Source organism: Colletes latitarsis, chromosome 11, assembly GCF_051014445.1.
Source record: "Colletes latitarsis isolate SP2378_abdomen chromosome 11, iyColLati1, whole genome shotgun sequence".
Taxonomy (NCBI): Eukaryota; Metazoa; Arthropoda; class Insecta; order Hymenoptera; family Colletidae; genus Colletes; species Colletes latitarsis.
Window position 1 is genome coordinate 5,444,364 of NC_135144.1, and position 19,719 is coordinate 5,464,082.

General features: G+C 33.2%; 3 protein-coding genes across 6 annotated transcripts in view; 2 read left to right on the top strand and 1 right to left on the bottom strand.

Annotated features, from left to right (window-relative positions):
* Positions 1 to 7,622, bottom strand: part of LOC143347962 (uncharacterized) — a 29,608-nt gene extending 21,986 nt beyond the window's left edge. Inside the window, exon 1 of the mRNA XM_076777648.1 lies at positions 7,357 to 7,622. The gene's annotated coding sequence lies outside the window, so the exon portion shown is untranslated. The remainder of the gene's footprint in view (positions 1 to 7,356) is intronic.
* Positions 1 to 19,719, top strand: part of Glurib (Glutamate receptor IB) — a 999,595-nt gene that overhangs the window by 767,580 nt on the left and 212,296 nt on the right. The gene's annotated exons all lie outside the window — the stretch shown is intronic.
* Positions 1 to 19,719, top strand: part of LOC143347975 (adenosine receptor A1) — a 397,642-nt gene that overhangs the window by 8,683 nt on the left and 369,240 nt on the right. The window lies entirely within an intron of this gene.

Consider the following 19,719-nt stretch of genomic DNA (forward strand, 5'->3'; position numbering starts at 1 on the left):
GATTGTGTTGCCGGGCTCGATGATGCAATTCCGCAGTTAGACGTTAATCCGCTTATCGATTCCGAGGTTGCTGCAAAAATCCGAGGAAATTATAAGAACGCGGTGAACGCGAATATAGATCAGGCGCCGGTTGATTTCGAGATGCATATTCGGTTGAAGCATGATCAACCCATCGCCTCTCGACCGAGACGCTTGTCCTTTTCGGACCGAGAAAAATTGAAAGATATTTTGGAAGGGTAGAAGAATGAGGGTGTGATTAAAGTCAGTAGTTCGGAATACGCCAGTTTGATTGTCTTGGTGCGTAAGAAAAACGGCGAAATCAAATTATGTATCGATTATCGGGAAATAATCAACAAGCTTGATTTGAAAAACGGCTTTCACCATGTTCACATGGCAGAATCATCCGTCAAGTACACGTCCTTCGTGACATCATTGGGACAGTTTGAGTATTTAAGGATGCCATTCGGGCTGACTAATGCCCCACGCATCTTTCAAAAGTTCACGAATAAAGTTTTTCTAAAATACTGCTGTATCTTGACGATATTTTGATCGCCACGGAAGATCTCGATGAACACCTTCAAATTTTATACGAAGTGTTCCGCGTGGCACAAGAACATCGATTAGCGTTTCGGCTCGATAGATGTTCATTTTTATACGCTGAAATTAGTTATTTAGGCTCCTCAATAAGCGCCGAGGGTATTCGTCCGAGTAACGAGCACGTTAATGCGATTGCTAATTATGCGACACCTCGTACCGTACGACAAGTGCACCAATTCGTTGGTTTAGCGAGTTTCTTCCGCCGATTCATTCCGAATTTCTCGCGCGCTGCGAAGCCCTTATACGATGTTATAAAGTCTAATGATTATAAATTTGGACCTGACGAATACGAAGCGTTTGATTGGCTTAAGAATTGCCTTGTTGCTCAACCAATATTAGCAATTTATTCACCGAGTTGCACTGCGATGCGAGCAGGAGCGAATTTAGAGCTATTCTCCTGCAGAAGCAGGATAGCAATATATTACAACCGGTTGCGTATTTCAGCCGTCGGACGACTCCCATAGAGTCAAAATATCATAGTCTCGAATTGGAATGCCTCGCGGTAGTGTACATGATAAAACGTTTCCACGTATATCTCGCAGGAAAGCGATTTAAAATCTTAACGGACTGTGACAGCTTTCGCATAACATTATCTAAGCAAACCGTGAATCCTCGAATATCACGAATGTTCTTACAGTCGTACGATTTCGAAATCGAACATCGTCCGGGAAGTCGTATGCAGCACGTCGACGCGCTGAGCCGATGCCCTAGTGTAATGGTGTTGGAAAGCAATACCTTTGAACAAGTTTTAGCGATCAAGCAAAACCAGGATCCCGAAATCTGTGTGATTCGAGAAAAACTCGAAACTGGCGAAGACAAATTTTTTGAGTTGCGTGATGGTCTAGTCTATAGAAAGATCAAGAACGGAAAGTTACTGTTTTATATGCCTCGCGAAATGGAAGGCAACGTGATTCGCGCCAGTCGTGATGATTTAGGGCATGTTGGAGTTGACAAAGTCTTCGAGAACCTGATACGTGTGTACTCGTTCCCGAAGATGCGAGAAAAAATAAAAATGTACATTCGTAATTGTTTGAAGTGCATCGAATATGCACCATTGAGCGGAAAACGAGAGGGATATTTGCACAGCATCCCAAAAGGGGTATTACCATTCGACACCATTCACTTGGATCACTACGGTCCTCTTGGAAAAAGCAGCCATGGCAACAAATATATATTGTCGGTCGTAGATGGTTTTATTAAGCACATTCGTTTGTTTGCGTGCAAATCGACAAAGTCGGAGGAAGTTGTCTGTCACATGCAAGAATATTTCCGAACATATAGTCGTCCAAAGCGAGTAATCACCGATCGCGGAACGTTGTTTACCTCAACAGTATTCAAAGATTTCGTTGATGCCGAATCAATTATCCACGTGCTCATTGCTGTTGGTACTCCCTGTGCCAACGGCCAAGTCGAACGTTTCAACCGCGTTTTAACTCCGATGTTGGCAAAATTATCGGAATCCCTAGATAAGTGGGATCGAGTGTTACACCGGATAGAATTTGCGCTGAATAATACTGTTTGCCGTTCCACGGGTATTTTGTTGTCTGGTGTAAACCAGGTGGGTGAAATGAGTGATAAGGTACGAAAAATATTAGAAAGTCGAAGCGAGACAGAGCGAAACATAAACAGGACGTGCGAACGAGCGAGTGAGCGAATCGACGAAAACTAGCGGTGTAATGAGAAACGTTATAATTTGCGACACAAACCAGCGACTAGCTATAGGGTAGATGATTATGTGATGTTACGAGATATAGATACGACGCCCAACGTTAATAAGAAGCTAATCCCTAAATTTAAAAGACCCTACGAGGTCAAAGAAGTGCTTGGACACGATTGGATCTTAGTGAGTGACATCGAAGGCTTTCAGCTTACGCAGCTACCGTTTCGCGGTGTCGTTGGGCCATATTGTTCCGTTCGGTCAGCTCAGGTTTTTCCGTTCGTTTATGGTGCCAAATGCGGAAACTTGACTTTGTCGAAAAAGTCTTCGAACATTCCGTATCTGGCAAATTTCATCATAAATCGTTTAAGCACTTTAGCAATCCAAAAGCGCAAGGCCCGAGTTGACCGACGAAGGGCTGTATTGTCCTGCGGGTGGCACGGTCTTCTACAACGACCATCGCCAACTCGTGGAACAATATAGCCATAAAACAGCTGCCACGCACGTGAAGCTACGCGTCTTAATTCGGAGTCCCGTTTTTTCCTCGGTAAAATTAACGGGGCCTTCGACATGGGGAAAAAACCTCGGTCACTCTCGTCCAGGGTAACCTGGGACTTTCCTCCACCACGATCGGGTGAGGGAGGAGTTTCCTGTCCAATGGGAGAGGAAAATCGATCCTCCAACCCCAAGTCGATGGCCAATCGATAAACTCGAAAAGTCAACGCGAATCGGTTGACAAACCCCCAAAATCGCGTTTCGGAGGGGGTTCGCGCTGAGGAGGAAACGGGCTCCGAAAACTTCGAACATTCGCCTTCAGACCTTCGAAATGATCAATCAAAAATCGAAAGGTTCAATCGTTCCGTGAACCACTCGCCTTCAGACCTTCGAAGTGATCATTCAAAATTGAAAAGTTCAATCGTTCCGTGAACACTCGTCTTCCAACATCCGAAGTAATCGTTCAGAATCTCAAGGTTCAAATCGTTCCGTGAACTACTTGTTGTTCGAACATCAATTTCGGACCAATCATAGTCAACTCTCATCGTAAAAATCACAGCTTCCGATTAATAGAACTAGTCGCTCAATATTAATTTGGCAAGCGACGGCCAAGGAACCCGCGTACCGCGACGGTTAGAGGGCTTTACAACCCCTTAGAAGTTAAAAGAAATTTCACGCGGCTACCTGGCCAGTACCCGACGCGACGGTACGTTTCACAGATCAAATGAAATTTTGGATTCGCCCAAGTTGAAATGTACATATTGTTCATAAGTGTTCTCTTTTATATGTGTATATATCTAGACTCAGCTACCGTTAGATTGTGTGCTTGACCGAGGACGGTCAGTTGTCAGGCTGGCCGACTGTAAGCATTAACCCATTTGCATCATTAGCGTATACAGGGTGTTGAGCTACCCCTGGGAAAAATTTTAATAGGGGATTCTAGAGGCTAAAATAAGACGAAAATTAAGAATACCAATCTGTTGATGGAGGCTCCGTTAAAAATTTATTAACAATCAAATTCAAAAATTTCAAATCGTTTTAGAAAAATTATTTTCGGTTGCAAGAGTCGATTGCAATCATTTTTGGTCATTACACATGCCCCCGAAATCCTACTCATTTCTTAGAAAAAAATTCGAGAAGGTGTGAAATTTTTCGACAAAATTAAAAAATTTCAAATCGTTCTGGAAAAATTATTTTCGGTTGCAGGGGTCGATTACAATAATTTCTTATAAATATACCTCCCCCCGAAATCCTACCCACTTTCTAAAAAAAAATTTAGTACGGGCGGAACTTTAAACGTTAATAACTTTTTAACGAAATCTCCATCAACAAATTAGTATTCGTGATTTTCATTTTATTTTGGCCTCTAGAATCTCTCATTAAAATTTTTCCTAGGGGTGGCTGAACACCCTGTATAATACAAACACTAAATATATAAATACACGATAAATATAGACTAAAACCGAAATAACACTCAAACTTTATAAAATGAAGGAAAAACTATATTATATCGTATAAGAATGTAAAAAACGCTGTGAATATTTCGCTGTTTCCCCTTTACTGTTTTAACTGAATGCAGACAGAGAGTAGAGGATTTAGTCTAAAACTTATCTACAGCGTAACGTAAACATCTCTTTCAGCTATAATCTAAACAATTTCTTTGAAGAGTTTCTTAATACCTCATGGAAGCCCAGCGAATGCAAGAACTTGCAGACGTACTGAGAGTACGTATTACACGCTGCAAGTCTCGATTTCCGTGTTACGAAATTCGCTATAAAACTTCAAACCGGACGAATTCGAAATCCATTTTTTTTTAATTGTGATTACGAACCTTTATAGAATGTAATGGCATGAAAACGATCACTGGTACTCACTCTGAAGTATAACAAAATCGTTAATGACGCTAATAATCGTAAAGAACATTACTGAATTATTGGCTATTTTCAAATATTAATTACTATACAAATATATACGATGAAAAAGTAAAAACTGTTCGAAAGTGTAGTATATACTTATTTGAAAAGCTTCTATAATAGGAAAGTTTATACAACTTCTTTAGAACATGTAAAAATTGCTAATAAGCGAACAGTGTCTCAGAGAATGGTTAAGGTAGAAACGTGTGCCATAAAATCTCTTAACTTTTGACAAAGCACAGCAGTTTCTGAGTACACAAATGAAAAAAAGAATGTTGATACAATGTTCCTCATGTATTTAACTACCGCAGAAAGCAAAAATGTTGTAATTTACGTCAAATTTTTAAAATCGTCTTATGCCCGGCTTTTCGGGGCAAATACCTTACTATACGTTAAGTCGTTAATGAATTTCAATATAAATTTCAGGTGCTATTCTGAGAGTTTCCAGACAATCTGAATATTCAAGCACATTTTTCGACCACAAGAATTTCGTCGCTACAACAGCACCATGCATATGCAACTAGTTTTGTATTTTAAATAGCAATGAATCATTACTCACTGTAAGACTCTAATAATTCATCGCCATAAATAATGCTGCTACGCTCGTTATAAGATTAAAAAATGTTCAAAAAGAAAAAAACTGTACATGTAAGTCGAATGTAAACTTCGATTCAAACATTTTCATTTTTCTGCAAACTCATTGTAATATCTGGAAGTTTGATATTTATTAAATATAATGCTTTCGATCGTGATTTCGGCATTTTTCAATCCTTAATAATCTATAAACATAAAAGTAAAACATTAAAAAAGTAATACAATACCGCTAAAATTATTTTTCAAGAAAATATAGAGGATTAAACATAATGTGGTTTACATACAAGACAAGAGTTTGTATACAAGCCAATAGAATAAAATGAAGTTTTTCCGGTCAGCCATAAAAAATACTATACACGTCTAGAGAAACATAAATTTCTGCAATATTAGTAAAAGTAAATATAAGATATAAAATATGTTCGCTTCCTTTTTCATACCTACTATACAGGATGTTCGGCCACCCCAGGGAAAAATTTTAATGGGAGATTCTAGAGGCCAAAATAAGACGAAAATCAAGAATATCAATTTCTTGATTGCAGCTTCGCTAAAAAGTTATTAAAAAATTAAATTAAAAAATTTCAAATTATTCTGGAAAAATTATTTTCGGTTGCGGGGGTCAATTATAATTGTTTTTGGTCAATAGATATACCCCCAAAATCCTACCCACTTTCGAGAAAAAAATTTGAGAAGGTATAAAATTTTTCGACAAAATTACAAAAATTTCAAATCGTTCTAGAAAATTTATTTTCGGTTGCGGGGGTCAATTACAATAATTTTTGGTGAATAGATCTACCCCCGAAATCCTACCCACTTTATAGAAAAAAATTCAGTACGAGCGGAACTTTAAACGTTAATAACTTTTTAACGAAGCCTCTATCAACAAATTAGTATTCTTGATTTTCGTTTTATTTTGGTCTCTAGAATCTCCCATTAAAATTTTTTCCAGGGGTGGCCGAACACCTTTATGTTTACATTTACCAATTAGTATTTTAATTTGTGCTTTTTTGCGTATATGTAATTTCTTTTACGACTGGTCGAAGAAGCTTGTTATGTTTACGTGACAAAATTTATTGATTTTGTACTCTTCTTTTAATATTTCATATGTATATTTATAGATTATTTTTTACTGAAGAGGATCAAAATCGTGGTAGAAAGCATTACATTTATTAAATATTTAGAAACCATAAAAAGTTTCTATATTTTGTTATAAGTAAACAATTATTCTAAATGCTAGGTCTTGTTCATTAAGGCAGTGTTAATAATTTATTTGTTAAAACAATGACAGTCGTGGAATTTTGCTTAACGTTCAGCAATTTATTTTTCATTTCTGTTTAATCGATTTGAAATCGTTAATTCATTGTAGTAACAATAAATGTTTATTCTTTCGATAAATTTATGAATCAACCCTTGCAGGAATATTCAAATAATTGTTACATGATGAATAAGGGGAATATCGGTTATCGTCAATTTTAATCAAACAAATGGAATACGTGTTTATAACCCCATCTACAGTACTTTTATTTTACAGCTATTTTCCAGTAACAATGGAATGTGATTTAAAGCCTAAAGAGAATATGAAACGCATGTTACAATTGTTAAACAGTTAGTAAAATGTATTTTCATTACACATTATTGACCTAACTAATTTGTATCGTTATAGACCCAAACAAATTTTCGAAATAAAAGTTGAAAGATTTCGCAGACAACGTAAGATAATTTTTGCCAAAAGTAACTTTTCTTAAAAGTAATCAAAGTCTTCTTTTTTAAATTCTCTAATTTAGTATATTTTTCGAAATGCTATATGTTTTATAACATCGAAGAAAACAGTTTAATAGAGTATGAAATATATTTGCTTAACGGTGTTGTTCGTTTGTGAAATTTAAAGCAATTTAAAGTGATAGGATTTCATACGGGTTCGAGCGTATTCAAGTATAGTGTTTCCGGCCACATCACATCTCGCGAATCTTGCTTTTTTTGCACCTTTTAAGCCAACCCGTTGTTCATGTGCCACGCTATGACATAAATGACTATAGATTGAACCTCCCTGAACCATGTAAGGGTATACTCGGATTCTTTAAAACGACGAATTCTGTTCCCTACCTTAACATTACTTCTACTTCATTACCCTTGACTGCCTATTGATTGCATCTTAAATTCTTGAATACATTAACTTTGGCTTCTGTTCCGCGACTATTCGAGTGAAAAAGTTTCGCACCCGAAACTGCTGCTTCTTTGTTTCCGGCATTTCCAATAAATATAATTAACTCCTTAAATTAGGGATGGGACTCTTGAAACCTCGAAATCCGTCGGAACTCAAAATGTTTCAAGTTAGAAGAACTCGAAACTGTTGAATTTAAGTAAATAGGAATTTACATACATTTTAATTTTGATACATTACGTCTTTATTTTTGCATAAACATTCGTTTGTTCTACAAATATAAATAAATCTTAATAAAAAATTGACAACTATTTCAAGACTTTGCAAAGTTTTGAATTCAGGTTTCGCAAAACCAAAAATTAGGTATCAATCTACCTTTATTTTCCTATCTAATGTTGTTCAAGTAAATATTAATTATTTTAAAATATTTTTCATAAAGTTTGTTGATTTAATTGGTACAAATTGTCGTTGAATACACTGTCGATACAGAAGCAATTGTACTTACCATTTTTGAAGTCCGCGCCATGTATGCCAGCCCAGTGCCCGCACATGCTTCGTCAATGGGTGATCTAACCTCAAAATGGTACTTTACACACTGACACTTTGTACACACGATCCAGCGATAATCACACTGAGTCGATAATCGCTTAGCTTCACAATGGCTTTTACCTCCGAATATTCTCCAACAATACTCGAGTATTCTGCCTCGTTTCCATGTCGAATTACTACACATGATATGCTCGCTTTTATTCTTTCTTCCATTTTTCGAATACTTATTTCGGGCATCATTTTGGCAATAGTATCTTACGAGAAATCTACGAATACTTCAGAATGATAGACGTTACTGGTTTAACTACGCAAGAAAAGATTCTTAAAGAATTACATGAAAGTCATTTTAAAGAAGATGCAACACTCCTATTTCGCAGTTTGATGCGTAACAAAAAAAACATGCATTCTTGGGGACCATGTATTTCGTTACTCTGACGTGTCTGGAATCCATGAACCGTAATCGATTGAGCGCATCAATAACGTTGTCGGACCTCACTGCGATGCGTCTTGAAAAGAGGTTAGGTCCCGTTGGGAGTTCAAGTTTGTAGATACACCGTGATCCGGAAGCGAAAATCGTGGTTCGTGCGTTGGACCGCGTCGCAGAATAAAGTTTATGCGATATCGAGGAAACGAAAGCATCGGAGTATGTGACACTGATGCAGAGACACGCGTATTGCACACCTAACATAAACCTCGTTGTTATCCCACGACTATACTACACTATATGTATACTTTGGTAATTGACTCATACTCCACTCGCAGCGTGAGTGCCCAGGGCCACTAATACCAACGACTAACGTAAGAGCTCGTTCACCGTTTTTATCAGAATCGGGCACGTTCAGCTCTCGAAAGTTATGCGCCGAGAAATAACGGTACAGTCCATCGGATCCTTTAGGTTTACAGATGATATTCGTTCGATCATTCTATGCTTGATCGAGTAAACGTTCGTTATTGTTCGTTGAGATGCTTTCAAAACAAACGCGACGCGCTTAATAATACGTCTTAATGCCAACTGCCGACCAGTGTCACTTACGCTTATGGACGTTACTATGAGTCACAATATTATACAGGGTGTTCGGCCACCCCTGGAAAAAATTTTAACGGGAGATTCTAGAGGACAAAATAAGACGAAAATCAAAAATATCAATTTCTTGATTCCAGCTTCGTTAAAAAGTTATTAAAAAATTAAATTAAAAAATTTGAAATCATTCTGAAAAAATTATTTTCGGTTGCGGGGGTCAATTACAACCGTTTTTGGTCAATAGACATACCTCCGAAATTCTACCCACTTCCGAGAAAAAAATTCGAGTAGGTGTGAAATTTTTCGACAAAATTAAAAAATTTCAAATCGTTCTAAAAAAATTATTGTTGGTTGCAGGGGTCAATTACAATCATTTTTGGTGAATAGATCTACCCTCGAAATTCTACGTACTTTCGAGAAAAAAATTCTTTACCGAAAATATTCTGTGTGGCCGGAAATGTTTCTATAACTTTTTAACGAAGCCTCAATCAACAAATTAGTATCCTTGATTTTGAAATTTGATAGTAATACGCAAAATAAGAAGACAATAAGAAGCATGGAATATTTGTTTATTAAGAAATAATTATTTTAAATATGTAGATAATACATCATAAAATAACGATAAAATAAATTGCACTAATGTTAAGTTTATATTTGATTATAATTAATACATTGTTAGAAATTCTTTTTACTTGATGAATTCTGTTAGTCTGGTATATTAATTGCACCTTTTTAATCCATTTCTTTCTAATATAAATTTTTATTTAGCGGAGCAACTGTATGAAAAACATTGATTTAACTAATGTTTTAAAACTTTCATTTTGTGAAAGGAGTCCATAAATTTTAGTTAAGTGTTACAAAGCCGACAATTTCATTTACCGGTAATTCTATAAAACTTTCAATCAAAACCGGTTTATCGGTAATTTGCCGATATTTTTTAAGATATTGAAAATATAAAAAAAGGCAGTTTATTAAAACTTAATCAAGAATTATAACAAATACATGTAAATAAATCTATTCTGAATATAAAATATAAAATTATTTATACAAATTAAACAATCTTTCAATTCGAGGGGAGAGAAAAGACAAACAATGTGTCTTGCCTTTCTAGTTGAAATTTTAACTTTACTCCGTCACAAACGCATATACGCTTTCTATTACTACATTTAATTTATTTAATTATTGGTAAAAAGAGAAGCAAATTACGAGGAAATTTTTGAAGCCATATTTTTTAGAATTACATACTTACCAATCGATAAAGCGATTTATTGGTATTACAATCAATAATCACCTAATCATCTCATTACCATCACCGTGTTGAATATAAATAGAATTTTTGTGGTCAGTTCATCGTTTGATTCCGTATGGTTATCTTTTATATGGTTATCGGATTTCCAAATGTTAAATTTGCTATCGACTGAAACATGTAGAACCTTGAAATAGAATTTTGCGTTCTGCTTTAAATAGTAACTGTGTTTGTTTCACCGCAAAAATTTACATTCTGTAATATCAATATTGTTCTTGCTTGTTCGAAGGAGCTAAAAGTTCAATTTCAAAATTTATTACTTTTTGTTCAAGATCTTTTGATGTTGCTTACCTTATCTATTTTTACCTTCAGGCGTCGTTTTAAGAGAACATGCTTGTGATCGTAACTACAAGCAAGGAACAAGCGCTACGATTGACTATAAAGACGAAGTACTAGAGATGACTTTCTATTAAAAATTTTTAACATACTCTGCACGAGAAGAAAGTTGTACGGAGGATTTTTGGACGCAAATTCAAGTACGTCGTGGAAAATATTTTAAATTTTTAGAAATTTTTGCAAAGATAATATTTGGAGCTAAAAAAGGCGAAGAGAAGTGTAGTATACATTTCGCAATTAAACTATAAGTTACTTATGATTTTATTAATTGTATCATAAAATTATTCAATCCTTTCTGTAAAAATCAATGATAGAAGACGTGTTAATGATGGATTCTTATTTTTTTTTTAATATCATGGCTCTAGGCTGGTATTAAAATTCTTTTTAAGTTCAATATGATTCATATTGTACCAGACAAATGTATTCAGACAAACACTTTTTGTTATATGATTTCAGTATATGATAAATTGTACACAGATTTAAGACTGAAAATTTCTCTACAGAGAGTAGGTACGATTGTCGAACTAAGGACGCAAAATGTCTGTATGAATTTTACTGAAAAGCTAAAAAGTAGGTAAGGTTCCAAATATTTCAAAACATCTTAAAAAATGAAAACGTGATAAATAAGGCAATTAGCTAAGAAGAGCAACATGCTATTTAAGAGTGTTATTGAATTTCGCCTTTCATTTATTTATTTATTAAAGAAGCAATGAATTCAGAGATGATAAAGCGTGTTTGTGATTCTCGAAGTAATGGAATTGCGGAATGCATTCTTGAGAAAACTATTACGCTTTTTATATATCAAACGTTTTCGGTGCGACGCGAGATGAAAATTGATGTTTAAATTTAAATGATAAAAAAGAAGAGATTTATTGTCGTCCATTTGTGTTGATTCACAGAAGTAGTGTTTTGTATTTACAGTTAATTACGTTAATAACCTTGTCATACGACTTCAGCTTAATACATTAATTAGTTCTTATCTTTCTTATATTCCTTAACAATATAATTTTATATTACTCCATATTAAGGTACTACATTTCTGTTATTACAATTAAAGGTATTTTGAAGTTGTGCAATCTATTAGGCAAAGTAAATTCATCTCGATCAGCAAATATTTGTTTATGCTTTGTTAAAAAGAGTATTACATAAGCTGGAATAAGTTATAAATATTTAATATTGAGTAGATCCAAGAAAAAATATTTTGTGTTTATAGTAATCGTACTTCTATGTTAATATTGTAAATAATTTTGATATTATTTAATGTATTATTATAGTATTAGAATGTTAGTAATAGTCAGAGTTTATGAAAAATCGTATTCTGAAATATTTGAATGATGTATTATAAATTGTGATAAGATGAAAATTTTCTGATGTTATAAGGTCTAAAAATTACGTAATATTTACAGTAACTTCAAAATACTTCTGAAATATTGTAGGATTTATCCCGCTTATTAAAACACGAAGGAAAATCTAATAAATATAGATTTTCGGATTATCCCCTTTGGAGAGAAATCTTTTTATTCTAAGGGAAGATAGGAAACGTGTGTTGAATAAAAACACGTTAGGAACTTCCAACAAACAAGTGAAAAAGATAGAATAGTTGACGTATAAAAATTAAACTCTGTTTTAGTTTGTAAATTTTCATTCGTGTGCAATACATTTAAAGAACGAGAATATTACACTCAACTACAGTTATTTATAGGAAAGGGATTTGAATAAGCCGATGTTTACTAAAACTTTTTCTTAACTTTCCTCGGTGTCGTAAATAATATGACAGTATAACTACCGGATTTATTTTTCTGTCTCTATTTTTTTCTTTAGCACATCACTAGAGTTGTGGATGTTTGCACACCTTGTTTTAGCCAGACACAAGGAAAAGTTTTCACAGTATTAAGCGTGGCTTATAAGAAAAGCGTGGTAATAAAGAAAGGCCGACATTCAGGAGCACACGTGTAATTCTTAGTTGCAAACAAATAGGAAAGTAAGCAATCCCCTTTGTGTCGGATGCTTATTCTTAATAAAATCTGGTGCTTTCATTCTTGTAGACACGTGAAATACTTTACTTACCGAGAAAAATTAAGGATGTAATAATACGATGCTTACAGTGACTGTCACTTAAAATTGTACACTTAGCAGTTCAGCTGATTTTTTTTCAATAAAACTTGAAAATTGTTCAAAATTATTGAAACACGTATAGTGTAATGTTTCTTTATTTGATATATAACAACAATATAAAAAAACCTTTAGTAGTATTCAGTAAATTAAATAAAATTTGAAGTTGCGTATGAAACATAGCTGTCAGTAAAAATCGTACACTGTTGGTAATATTGGAAATCCGATGAATCCCCAATTGTTTTTTCTGTAACAATGCTTAGCAACGATTGAACCTAGCTGATTTAGCATATTCTGATTGTTATATGCGTTGTTCTGCCAACAAATCAATTAAAAGGACTTAAAATGCAACAAACTACAGTAGCGGAGCGTGAATTAGTTATTTATCATTATAAAAACAAAAAAAGTTATAATGAAATTAGTAAAATTATTAATCGAAGTAGAATCACAGTTGAATGTATAATAAAACGATTCGAAGAAGATGGAATAAGTTATAAATGATTAATATTGAATAAATTTGAGAAAAATGTTTTGTGTTTATAGTAATCGTACTTCTATGTTAATATTGTAAATAATTTTGATATTATTTAATGTATTATTATAGTATTAGAGTGTTACTAATAGTGAGAGTTTATGAAAAATCGCATTCTGAAATATTTGAATGATGTATTATAAATTGTGATGTGATGAAAATTTTCTGATGTTATAAGAAGAGGACCGTCTAGTGATTAAATTAAAAGAGAGGCCTGATAAGAAACTGAATATCAGAGATGAACGATGGATTGTTACAAAAATTAAGCATGATTCGAGGATTAGTGCGCCAAAATTAGCGTTGGAAGTTGAAAAATATTTAAATAACAAAGTAAGTCACTCACCCATTAGAAGAGTATTAAGAAAACAGAAGTATTATGGTAGAGTTGCTCGATAGAAGCCATTCATAAGTTTGTAAAATAGGAAGAAGAGGTACGAGTTTGTTAAGAAGTATACAGGGTGTTCGGCCACCCCTGGGAAAAATTTTAATGGGAAATTCTAGAGGCCAAAATAAGACGAAAATCAAGAATATCAATTTCTTGATTGAGGCTTCGATAAAAAGTTATTAAAAAATTGTAAAACATTTTGAAAAAATTATTTTTGGTTGCGGGGGTCAATTACAATCATTTTTGATGAATAGACATATCCCTGAAATCCTACCCACTTTCGAGAAAAAAATTCGGGCAGGTGCCTACATTTTTCGACGAAAAAATAAAATTCCAAATTGTTCTGAAAAAATTATTTTCGATTGCCGGGATTAATTACAATCATTTTTGATGAATAGACACACCCTTGAAATCCTACCCATTTTCGAGAAAAAAATTCCTTACCGAAAATATAGTCTGAGGTTTGAAATGGTTCCCCGAAATTTCATGTGAATCTTTGAAACATTATAACTCCCGAAGGGATTGGACGATTTTAATGTTTCAAAATGCAAACGACACATAATTTGGTGAAGAATATGTGGAAATTTCAAAAATATTCGAAAAGTTATTTCTTGACTTCGCAAAATGAGAAAAACCCCATAAAAATGATCCAATTTTCAAACAGCCATAACTCCTACAATAGTGAATATATTTCACTGAAATTTTGGGGAGAACTAGAGTTCATGGATTCCTACAAAAAAGTATTAAACAACTTTTCTGTACAGCGCCAACCAAATTTATTAAAAATGAAAAACGAATTTTTAAGAAACATCGACAAGGTAAGTGCCTACATTTTTCGACGAAAAAATAAAATTTCAAATTGTTCTGGAAAAATTATTTTCGATTGCAGGAATCAATTACAATCATTTTTGGTAAATAGACATATCCCTGAAATCCTGCATATTTTCGAGAAAAAAAATTCAGTACAGTCGAAATTTTAAATGTTAATAACTTTTTAACGAAGCCTCAATCAACAAATTGGTATACTTGATTGTCGTCTTCTTTTGGCTTCTAGAATCTTTCATTAAAATTTTTGAAAGAGGTGGCCGAACACCCTGTATAAAGTAACAGTTTACTTTTTGGAAAAATGTAATTTGTACTGACGATTCGAAATTTAATATCTTCGGTTTGTATGGAGAAAACCAAATATAGGTATGGATATTAAAAATCTCCGAGCGACAGTTAAATTTGACGGTGGGTCTCAAATGGTCTGGGGCTGCATGTTAGCATCTGACGTTGGAAATCTGGTATTTATTGATAATATAATGGACAAATGGTCGTGTTTGAGTATATTAAAAAATAATTTAAAAGAAAGTGCCGAAATTGGAAATTTTAAACGATTTAAAATTTTACACCAACAACGATTCGAAGCACAATTCTTATGTAGCGAAGATTTGGCTATTGTATAACTATCCTAAAGTTCCTCAGACGCCCCCACAATCTCCTGATATCAATGTCATAGAACATATTTGTTTACGAAGTGGACAAAAAAGTAAGATTACGCAATATTACAAACAAGGAAAGTCTTAGAAAAGCTTTGCAAGAAGAATGGTCGAAAATAACACCTGCATTTTGTGAGAATTTAGTAAAATCAATTCCTCGACGACTGCAGTATGTTCAAAATACATTTGGTTATCGAACTAAATATTAATACAAACAATTTTTATTATATATTATTCTAAATCTGTATCTTATTTCCTCTGTATAATTTATACTGACAGGTAAGTTTCATATGCAACCTCAAATTTTATTTAATTTACCGAGTACTACTTAAGATTTTGTTGTATTATTATTATGTATCAAATAAAGAAACATTACACTATAGTCTCTATACGAGTTTCAATAATTTAGTACAATTTTCATATTTTATTGAAAAAATATCGACTGAACTGCTAGGTGTGCGATTTTAAGTGACAGTCACTGTATAAATTCTTCGTTTAATTGAAAATGAACTTAAATTTGTATACTTGATGTTTGCATAATTACTAGCCAGCATTTTTTCGTAAATAATTGTTTTTTCTTTTTACGACGTTTTATCTTTTATCCGATGCAAATTAAGAAATTTCGACGTAGTTCGTAAATTTCCTGGATGAGATTAGAGTACTAAGTATGCACATTTAGAGTACAATTATTGAATATTTTTAAGAAAAAATGTGTGACATATAAGAGAACGATATCTTACGAATAAACTGTAAAACATAACTTTTTGTACATATAATGCAAAAATTAGAAGTATGTTGCCTCGTAAAAGAAGAAAAAGAAAGACTCGTCATTTAATCGGTCTTGGTAGGAGTGGGTATACATGAAGTAGGTAGGTTTAGTGTTAACCCATTTGGTATGGGACGGTTAGATCACGCAACGATACCAATGACCAAGATGTAAATCGGCCATTCTGTTTGCTATGGAACCAGGATTATTCGAATAAATGGCAACTATAGTCGTTGCACCAAAAAGGTGAATAAAGGGTTTAATACGATTCTGCAAGTCTTGACAATGATAAGGATAAAAACCGGAATATAATTGAAGAATTTTATTGATTTCAAAGACGAGTAATGCGCCTACCGGTTGAAGCGACGACCATTCAATACGACAAAAAAGGCCATTATAGTTTTCAGAAATTAAATCATTCAGTAATAGATACAACAGTTTTGAAGAAAAGGAAAATGCATTGCATGGTTCTGCTATAACTAACAAACAATCAGCATCGTAATAGCCTATATTTTTAAATAAACAAAGCTATTTGTTCTAAAGAAACATTTTTTTAAATTGAAAATATTGAATAATATCGAATGAGAAAAAAATCTATTCTTCTGATAAATAAATTAAAAGAAAATAGCGTAATATTGCCTAAATTGATCATTCAGATGATAATAATTGCATTTTTTGTTCTATGTATCGATGAAAGTGTAAAGTTTCGAACCAATATCTTGAATAGTTTTCATTTTATACAATTTTAAAAATGCTTTAGTTTTTTTGTAGCTAGACTAGAATATCCCTTTAAGTAAGACTGAAATTATGTCTTTGAATGAACCAACAGTTTACACGTGGTGTGAGATTCCATGATTTTAGACCTACAGCTCTTTAATGCTTTCCAGACTAAATAAGACTTATATGTATACATAGGCAGGAGGTATTACGAAGGATTCTTGTTGTTTATTCCGATGCTTTCCATAAATATGTATAGTTGTCTGGTCTAGAAACATTTTTATATCGAAGAGAGAAATGTGAGTTTACAAATAATATTAATATACGTACCGATGTATTCCTTGTATATGTTCAATTTAATCTTTAATTTTGTTCTTTTTAAACTTCTATTTAAATTCTTCTATGAATTCTTAAGTTTAATTTTAATGTATTATATTATTATCTTTGATTAAAATTTTAATCTGATATACCCTCTCATATATCAATATCTGATACCATACTTTCTGTATTTAAATTATTAGACCTCATAATTTTTGTATTCAAATTAGAATTTCGTACGATTAATTCGCGAGGTTTTAACTTTTGATTGTGCGTACTATTTACTATTTGCTTTACTGATACTATCTAACAATTGATATTGAAATTAACGATATTTTTTTATTCTCAAGGATATACTTTTTGTCTAAATTTTATGAGACGCCCGCTATATTGGTTCACGTTATTTCAAGACAACTATTTTGCATTCCCCTCTGATGGACATATGCATATTCGAATGCCTGATTTCCGCGATGGACATTGCAAACATTTGCCATGCACGTGTTACCTTCCTGTCTCTGTTATAAACTGATTACATCAGCGGTTTACATACGTAAGCGTTGTAAATTTGTACACGACAATGTCTCATGAAATGTCACTTTCTGTATCCGATAAGTAATATTTATAAACCACGTATCGTGCATCTCCGATCTTTATTTTTTATTAAAAATAATTGAAACACAGATTACATATGTCCCTTTTGTATTAATAACAAAAATTTACTTCGTTTTCTTTTACAAACTAATTACTTCAAATTAAACAATTATTACTTTATATATTTTCATTGTGTTTGATGATGGAGAAAGTCTTAAAAAATAGAGTTTAAAGAATTACATGTTTTGATCAATAGAAAGGTCTTCGATGTTACAATTTTATATATTTTGTTGGTTGGACATGTCTTTTAACAATTAAACTATACATTGTTATTGGCCATTATGGTCCAATGTGAAGATAAATTCAAAAGCTTCTAACGATACTATCTCCACATGGAATTTGTTGACTTTTTCAATTACTTCTGAATGATTACAGGTTTTTGTCAGTCTGATTCCGAATGAACAGATTGAAATTTCAATTGATAAACGAATTTGTAAGGAAAAGAATTATATGGAATAATCATTTACAATATTATGATGTAAAATCGTTTGTGTTCAGCAAATAATTATTAACAAATAAAACATTTGATTCTTACTCATTTCTCATATACAGGGTGTCCGGTCATCCCTGGGAAACATTTTAATGGAAGATTCTACAAGCAAAAATAAGACGAAAATTAAGGATACTAATTTGTTTATTGAGACTTCGTTAAAAAGTTACAGAAACATTTCCGGTCACACAATACATATATTTTCAGTAAAGAATTTTTTTTCTTAAAAGTGGATAGTATTTCGGGGGTATGTTTGTTGACTAAAAATGATTGTAATTAATCCCGGCAATCGAAAATAATTTTTCCAGAATAATTTGAAATTTTATTTTTTCATCGAAAAATGTAGGCACCTGCCCGAATTTTTTTCTCAAAAGTAGGTAGGATTTCAAGGATATGTCTATTCACCAAAAATGATTGTAATTGACCCCCGCAACCAAAAATAATTTTTTCAAAATGTTCTACAATTTTTTAATTTAATTTTGTTAATAACTTTTTAACGAAGCCTCAGCCAAGAAATTGATATTCTTGATTTTCGTTTTATTTGGGCCTCTAGAATCTTCCATTCAAATTTTTCCCAGGGCTGGCCGAATACCCTGTATAAATAAATGCTACATTCTGTAGAATGTTATTTCTCGTTTATATAATTTCTTCTAACATTTTCTTTTATGTAGTAATATTTTTTATTTCCCACAAGGAATAGTACAATATGGTACAATTATTAGAACCCTTTTTGTTTTGTAAGAAGAAACAGCGACTGCCGGTAAAAGAACCAACTCATGTGTTAGCAGATTACCAAAGTACACTTCGATTACTCGTTAACGGACCATATTGTCCTTTAGTTTCTCCCTGTCGAGCAGACCCCTTTTTCGACGTGCTTTCGTTGCACCTGGACAGTTCTTCCGCGTCTTTAGAGGTCCTCAAACTACGTTTCGACGTGACGGGTATTTGTCAAACATTTACTAAATTACAAATTAGATATTTATTTTAGTTGAATGCATCTTCATGACGAAGTAAATCGATATTATTTTTGTACAAATACGACATAAATCCTTGAAGTACATAGGTATATGTTTGATTTCTTCAAGAGATTATAAAGATGGCCTTTTGAAGGAATACTTAGATATTTAGAAGGAATTTATTTTCAAAATCAACGGAAGACAAATAACAAATACACATTTAGTGAGTATATCTGTTTGCATACGAATCGTGTCATAAAATTTGTTCCTCCGTTTGTGCATTCTATCGATTATTCGAGCACGAAACGCATTTTGTTGGTAATTCAAAAGTTTCTAAATTTCTTTCGTAAACTGAAATTGACCTTCACGATGAAAGAAGAGATTGAGAAACTCTGTTCAGGATTACAGTGGACCAGTACTGTTAGCAGAACATCGTCTAACCAAATTAGACAGACCGACAAAAAGTGACCAGTCCCTTTGAAAATATTCCGGAGCGAATACTTCCTTTCTATCGGACATATTTGTTATGTTTCAGCAAAGTCAACTAAAATAATATTTTTGCAACAGTTTTATTCTCGACAAGCCAGATATTTGTATTTTATTTCGCGCATAAACGTTCGGTCGCAATTTCGAATCAACGATTCAAGTTTAAAGATGGCGAGGTTTGCTTATCTAGAATATCGCG